Source organism: Pteropus vampyrus, unplaced genomic scaffold (assembly GCF_000151845.1).
Source record: "Pteropus vampyrus isolate Shadow unplaced genomic scaffold, Pvam_2.0 Scaffold396, whole genome shotgun sequence".
NCBI lineage: Eukaryota > Metazoa > Chordata > Mammalia > Chiroptera > Pteropodidae > Pteropus > Pteropus vampyrus.
Window position 1 is genome coordinate 733,616 of NW_011889177.1, and position 8,618 is coordinate 742,233.

Consider the following 8,618-nt stretch of genomic DNA (forward strand, 5'->3'; position numbering starts at 1 on the left):
CTTGAGAAAAACATAAGAGTGCATGTCATGAAGGTATCCTCTGTCGACTTCTCATGGGCATTTTGAAAATAACACACAAGTGTACGTCCTCATAAAATTTGTTTTCTGCTGCCACCTGCTGGGCATTTGGGAAATAACACCCGAGTGCAGTTCATGATTATTTGTTCTCTGTTGCCATCTAGTGGGAATTTGGGGTATAACACAAGAATGCATGTCATGTAAAGCTATTTCTGCTGCTGTCTCTTGGGGATTTTGAAATAAACCCAAGGTTATATCTTTATTAAAAGTATTTCTCTGTCGCTATTTCGTATGCACCTTTGGAAGAACATAAGAGTGCATGTCATGAAAATTTATTCTTTGCTGTCATATTGTGGGTAGTTTAAAAAAAATGCAAGTATGTCGTCAGTAAAATTTATTTTCTGCTGCCATCTGGTGGGCATTTGGGGAATAACACCAGGCTGCATGTCATGAAAAGTTATTTCTGCAGCTATCTCGTGGGCGTTTTAAAAATAACACCCAAGGGCATGTTGTGATGTAAATGTTTGCTGTTATTTCCGGGTATATCTTGGAAAGAAACACAAGAGTCTATGTCATAAAAAGTTATTCTCTGCTGCCATCTCATATTGACAAAAAACACGTCATCATAAAAGATTTTCTTTTCTGCTGCCATCTGGTTGGCATTTTGTGAATAACACCCGAGTGTATGCCATCATGAAATTTATTTTCTGCCCTAAAGTAGTGTGCATCTTGCTAATGAACCAGAATGCAAGTAATAAAATATATTGGGAATAATACCATAGTGCATGTTATGAAAAGTAATTTCTGCTGCCACCTCCTGGGAATTTTGAAAATTACAATGAAGTTTATGTCATCATCATAATTTATTTTCTGCTGCTATAGGGTGGGTATTTGGGGAGTAACACCAGGTGTACACCATCATGAAAAATTATCTTCTGACCCAATCTAGTGCACACTCGCAAATAGCACAGTTCCTGTCATTAAAGGTTTTCTCTGCTACTCTCTCATGTGCATTTTGAAATGAACACCCAAGGGCATGTATTAATGTAAAGTTTGTCTGTGGCCGTTCTGTGTACATCTTTTGAAAAATACAGGAGTGCATGTCATGAAAAGTTACATTCTCTTGCCATGCCATGGGCAGTTTGAAAATAACACTTAAGTATATGTCATCATCAAAATTTATTTTCTGGTGCTTTCTGGGCATTTTGGGAACAACACAAGAGTATGTAATAAATACTTATTCTCTGCTGCCATCTGTTGGGCATTTTAGGACTAATACACGAGTGTTTGTCATATTTATTAACTGATGCCATCTGGCGCACATTTATGGAATAACACCACAATCCATGTCCCAATAAGTTATTCTGCTGCTATCTTGTATGCATTTTGAAAATAACACTCAAGGGACTGTTGTTATGAAAAGTTTTTCTCTGCCACCATTTCATGTGCATCTTGGGAAAAATGCAGGATTTCGTCATGAAAAATTATCTCTGCTGCCATATCATGGGCAATTTTGGAATAACATCGCAGTGCAGGTCATGAAAAGTTATTTCTGCTGTCACCTTCTGTGCTTTTTGAAAAAAAAAACAACATGCAGATGTATGTGTATGTGATGATAAAAAATTTTTTCCTGCCCTCATCTAGTATGCATTCTGTGAATAACACCAGTGTAATAAAATTTACTCTTTTCAGCCATCTGATGGGCATTTTAGGAATGACACCTGTTTTCATCATGAATATTCATTCTCTGCTTCCATCTGGTATATATTTTGGAAATAACACCACATTGCTGGTCTTGAAAAGCTTTTTTCTGCTGCTATCTTGTGTGCATTTTAAAAATAACACCCAAATGTATATCGTTATGAAAACTTTTTCTCTGCTGCCATTTGGTGGGCATTTGGAAATAACACCAAGTTCATGTGATGAAAAGTTGTTTCTGCCCCAATCTCGTGATCATTTTGAAAGTAATACACAAGGGCATGTCTTTATGAAAAGTTTTTGTCTGCTGCCATTTTGTGTACATCTTAGGAAAAACACAGGAGTGCTTGTCATGAGTAGTTATGCTTTGCTGCCATCTCGTGGGCATTTTGAAAATAACACCCAAGGTCATATCACAAAAATTTATTTTCTTCTGCAATCTGGTGGACATTTTGGGAATAACACCAAAATGTAGTTCATCATGAATATTCATGCTCTGATGCCATCATGTAGGTATTTTAAGGAAAACATCACCACTGCAGGTCATGAAAAGCTATTTCTGCTGCTATCTTGTGTGCGTTTTTAAACCAATACACAAGGTCGTGTCCTTACAAAAGTTTTTTCTGCTGCTTTTTTGTGTCCATCTTGAGAAAAACACAGGACTGCATATCATAAAAAGTTATTCTCTGCTGCCATACTGTGGACATTTTGGGAATAACACCAGAGCATAAGTAATAAAAGTTATTTTCTGCTGCCCTCTGGTAGATATTTAAGGAATAACCACCCAGTGTTGATCATCATGAATAAACATTCTTTGCTGGCATCCTGTGGCCATTTGGGGAATAATAACAATATATTGCAAATCATCAAACATTTCTGCTGCTATCTCTCGTGCATTTAAAAAATAACACCAAGAGTATGTCTCTATGACGTTTTTCTCTGCTCCAATTTCTTGTAAATCTTGGATACAACACAGCAGTGCAAGTCATGAAATTTGTCTCTGCTGCCATCTCGTAGGTATTTAAAAAATTACACCAGGTGTATGTCATCCAAAATTTATTTTCTGTTGTCATTTGGTGGGCAATTTGGGAATATAACCTGAGTGTAGGTCATCATGAAAATTCATTTTCTCCTTCACTATCGTGTGTGTCTTGGGAATTACACAAGAATACAAGTAAAAAAAAATGTTTCTGATGGCATCTGGTGGTTATTTAGCAATAAACCCGAGTGTTGTCATCATGAATATTTCTTCTCTGCTGCCATCTGGTTGGCAATTTGGGAAGAATACCACAATACATGTCATAAACAATTATTTCAGCTGCTGTCCAGTGTGCATTTAAAAACATTTCCTAAGGGCATGTCATTATGAAAAGTTGTTCGCTGCCATTTCGTGTGCATCTTGAGAAAAACACAGGAGTGCATATCAGGAAATATCATTCTGTGCTGCCATCTTGTGGCCATATCAAAAATAATAAGCAAACGTATGTCATCCTAATTTTTTTTTGTGCTGCCATCCAGTGGGCATTTTGGGAATATAACCAGAGTGTATGCCATCATGAGAATATATTTCCCTCTCTCATCTCCATGCCTCTTGGAATTACACCAAACTGTAATTAAATGTTAATATCTGCTGCCGTCTAGTGGGCATTTTAGGAATAGCACTGAGTGTTTGACAATATATTTGTTCTCTGCTATCATCTGGTGGGCATTTTGTGTATGACAGATGAGTGCCTGTAGTGCATGACATTGTGAAATTTTTATCTATGATGCCATTTCCTGTTAATCTTGGAATGAACACAGGAATTCCTGTCATAAAAAATTGTTTACTGCTGCCATCTTGTGGACATTTTGAAAATAATGCCCATGTGCATGTCATCATAAAAATTTGTTTTCTGCTCCCCTCCTGTGGGAAATTTGGGATTAGCAACCGAATGTATGCCATCATGAAAATATATTTTCTGCTCTCATTTACTGTGCATCTTGGAATAACACCCAAGTGTAAGTAATTAAATGTTATTCTCTGCTGTCATCTGGTGGGGACTTAGGGTATAACATCATAGTGCATGTCATGAAAAGTTATTTCTGCTATTCTCTTGTATGTATTTTAGAAATAACTCCTAAGGCCATGATGTTATGAAATTTTGCTCTGCTCCCATTTCTTGTGAATCTTGGGATGAATACAGGATTGCAATGCATGAAAAATTATTCTCTGCCGTCATCTCGTGGGCATTTCAAAAATAACAACCCAGTGTAGGTTATCATGAATATTCATCCTGTGCTGCCATCCTGTAGGCATTGTGGGCATAACACCCAAGTGTATGCCATCATGAAATTTTATTTTCTGCCCTCATCTACTGTATATCTTGTGAATAACATCAGAGTGTAAGTAATAAAAAGTTCTTCGCTGATGCCATGTGTGCATTTTAAGAATAAAACTAGAGTATATGTAATAAAATTTTATTTCCTGCTGCCATCTGGTGGGCATTTTAGGAATAACACCAGAGTTTTTTCATCATGACTATTCATTCTCTGCTGCCATATGGTGATCCTTTTGGGAAGAACGCCAGAGTGTAAGCAATAAAAAGTTATTCTCTCCTGACATCTAGTGTGCATTTAGAAAATAACAGCAGAGTGTAAGTAATCAAAAGTTATTTTCTGCTGCCATCTGGTAGTCATTTAAGGAATAATCCACCAGTGTTTGTTGTCAAGAATATTCATCCTTTGCTGCCATCCCGTGGGAATTTTGGAAATAACACCTCAGCGCAAAGCATGAAAACTTAGTTCTGTTACTGTCTGGTGTGCACTTGAAAAATAACACCCAAGGGCATGTTTGTATTAAATTTTTGTCTGCTCCCATTTCGTGTGAATCTTGGGAATAACAGAGGAATGCAGGTCAAGAGAATTGTTCTCTGCTGCCATCTCGTGGGCATTTTGAAAATTACATGTAGTTGTGTCATCAAAAAATTTATTTTCTCATTCCATCTAGTGGGCATTTTGAGAATAAATACTTAGTGTAGGTCATCATGAAAATTATTCTTCTGCCCCAATCTTGTGTGCATCTTGGGAATTATATCATAATGTAAGTAAAAAAGTTATTTTCTGCTGCTATCTTGTGGGTATTTTAGGAATAACACCCCAGTGTTATCATCATAAATATGCATTCCTTTTTGCCATCTGGTGTGCGTTTTGCGAAGAAGACCACAGCACATGTCATAAAGAATAATTTCAGCTGCTATCTCGTGTGCATTTTGAAAATGAGACCTAAGGGCATGTTGTTATGAAAAGTTGTTATCTGTGGTCATTTAATGTGCATCTTGGGAAAACACAGAAGTGCATGTCATGAAAATTTATTTTCTGCTACCATCTCGTGCCATTTTGAAAATAACAAGCCAGCGTATGTCCTATAAAAATTCATTTTCTGCTGCCATACTGTGGGCATTTGGGGTATTACACCTGAGTGTATGCCGTCATGAAAATATATTTTCGGCTCTCATCCACAGTGCATCTTGGAATAACATCAGAACGGAAGTAATAAAAAAAATTATTCTCTGCTGTCATCTGACGGGCATATTAGGAATAGCACCCATGTGTAGGTCATCATGAATATTCATTCTCTGCTGCGATCCGATCTATATTTTGGGAGTAACACCACAGTGTATGTCACGAAAACTTATTTCATGCTGTCTTTTGTGCTTTTAAAAAATAGCACCGAAGGGCATGTTGTTATGAAATTTTTATCTTCTATTTTGTATGGATATTGGGAATAACAGGAGTGTATTCCATGAAAAATTACCCTCTGCTGCCATCTCGTGTGCATTTTGGGAATAGCACCAGAGTGTAGGTCATGAAATGTGATTCGTTATCCTCTGCTGCCATCTCGTGTTCATTTTGGGAATGACAACCGAATATAGGTCATAAGTGTAGGTCATTATGAATACTCATTCTCTGTTGCCATCTGGTGGGCAATTTGGGAATAACATGACTGGGCTGCTCATAAAGTTATTTCTGCCGCTTTTTCATGTTCATTTTGAAAATAACATCCAGGGCATGTCATCATGAAGCGTTTTTCTCTGCTGCCATCTCGTGGGTATTTTGAAAATAGCACCCAAGTGTATGTCATAGTGAAAAACTTTTCATAAGAACAGGCCTTTGACTGTTATTTTCGAAATGCATACCAGATAGCAGCAGAAATAAAGTGAGGGGTTATTCCAAATGCCCACCGAAAAATAAATTTTGAGGATGACTTGTGGTAGGGTGTTATTTCAAAATGTCCACGAGATGGCAGCAGAGTATAACTTTTCATGACATGTACTTCTGTGTTATTCCCAAGATTCACATCAAATAGCAGCAGAAAAATTTCATAACGATATACCCTGGGGTGTTTTTTTTTTAAAATTCCTATTAAATATAGCAGCAGAAACAAGTTTTCACTATGTACACTGTAATTTATGTACACAATAAATTTTAATGTCATCATTAAAATTTATTTCTTGTTGCCATCTGGTGGGTATTCGGGAATAACACCAGAGTGTATGAAATAAAAAAAGGCATTCTCTGCTGCCATCTGGTGGGAAATTTGAGAATAACATGACAGTGCTGCTCATAAAGTTATTTCTGCCGCTTTTTCATGTTCGTTTTTAAAATAACACCCAGAGCATGTCATAATGAAGAGTTTTTCTGTGCTGCCATCTCGTGGGTATTTTGGAAACAACACACAAGTGTATTTCATCATTATAATTTATTTCCTGCTGCCATCTTTGGGCATTGTGGGAATAACACCGAAATATGAAATAAAAAAGTTACTCTTTGCTGCCATCTGATGGACATTGTGTAGGTCACCGTAAATATTCATTATCTGCCTTCATCTATTGTGCATCTTGAGAATAACACGAGTGTAATAAAATTTATTCTTGCTGCCATCTGGTGGGCATTCAGGGAATAACAAGATAAGGCAGATCATAAAATGTTATTTCAGCCTCTTGGTAATGTGCATTCTGAAAATAAACACAAAGGAATTTCATTATAATCAACTTTTTGTCTACTGCCATTTCATTTGCATTGTGTAAAGACACAGGAGTGCACGTCATGAAGTTATTCTCTACTGCCCTTTAGTGGTCATTTTGAAAATAATACCCAGGTATATGTCAGCACAAAATCATTTTCTGATGCCATCTGCTGGTTATCTGGGAATAACACCACAGTGAATGTCATGAAAAAAAAAACTGCTGCTATCTCATGTGCATTTAAAAAATAACACCCTGGGGTATGTCATTATAATTTTTTTCTCTGGTGCCTTTTCAGGTTAAACTTGAGAATAACACAGGACTGCATGTAATGAGAAACTGTTCTCTGTTGCTATCTCTTGGAAATTTTGAAAATAACACGCAGGTGTATGTGAGCGTAAAAATTTATTTTCTGCTGCCATCTGCTGAGCATTTTGAGAATAACGCCACAATGTGTCCCATGAAAAGTTATTGCTGCTGCTGTCGTGCGCCTTTAAAAATTACCACTCCAGCGTGTGTCTCTATAAATTTTTTTCTCTGTTGCCATTTCGTGTGAATCTTGGGAAAAACAAAAGTGTGTATGTCATGAAATTTGTTCGCTGCTGCCATCTGGAGGGCATTTTAGAAATAATACCTGAGTGTTTGTTATGAATACTCATCTGCTGCCATATGGTGAGCATTTTCGGAATACATCACAGCGCATGTCATAAAATGTAATTTTGTTGCTATCTCATGTGCATTCTGAAAATAAACTCCGTGGAATGTCATTATGAAGTTTTCTGATGCCATTTCGTGTGCATCTTGTGAAAAGCACAGGAGTGCTTGTCATGAAGTCATTCTCTGCTGTAGTCTTGTGGGCAATTTGGAAATAATATCCTACTGTAGATCATCTTGAACGCTCCTTCCGTGCTGCCATCTGGTGGTTATATTGGGAATAACACCATAGCACACATCATAAACAGTTATTTCTTTCGTTATCTCATACAGTTAGAAAATGACACCCAAGGACATTTCATTTGGTTAAATAAAGTTCTTGTACATGGACATCTCGTGCGTATCTTGGAATAAACAAAAAAGTACATGTCATGAGAAATTATTCTCTGCTGCCGTCTGGTGGGCATTTGAAAATAACAGGCAAGTTTATATTAATATAAAAAGTTATTTGCTGCTGCCATCGGCTCGGCATTTTGGGGAGAGCACAGGAATGCATGTCTTGAAAAGTTATTTCTGCTACTATCCTATGTGCATTTAAAAAATGACTCCCTAGGATATGTTGTTATAATGTTTTTTTCTGCTGCCATTTTGTGAGAATCTTGGGAACAACACAGCAGTGCGTGTATTGAAATGTTCTCTGCTGCCATGTCTTGGGTATTATGAAAATACCAGTGTATTTCATAAAAATATTTTTTTCTGCAGCAATCCTGTGGGCATTTTGAGAATAACAGTGTAGATCATCATAAAAATTAATTTTCTGCTGCCATCAAGTGTATATTTTATTAATAACACCTGAGTGATCATGAATATTCATTCTCTACTGCCATATGGTGGCCATACAGGGTCTATGTCATTATAAAACTTACACTCTACTTCCATCTGGTGGTCTTTTGGGGAATAACACAGCGATGCATCTCATGAACAGTTATTTCTGCTGCTATTATATGCATTTCAAATTAGCACCCATGTGTATGTCATCATAAAAATTTATTTTCTGCAGCAGTGCAGGAGCGGGCGTCTCCGGCGCCCGGAATGCCAGGGTTGAGCTCTTGGGGCCGCATGAGCTCTTGGGGCGGCAGGCGACAGCCTCTTCCGCCTACAGCCATACCACCCTGAACGAGCCGGATTTCGTCTGAACTGGGAAGCTACGCAGGGTGGGGCCTGGTGAATACTTGGATGGGAGAC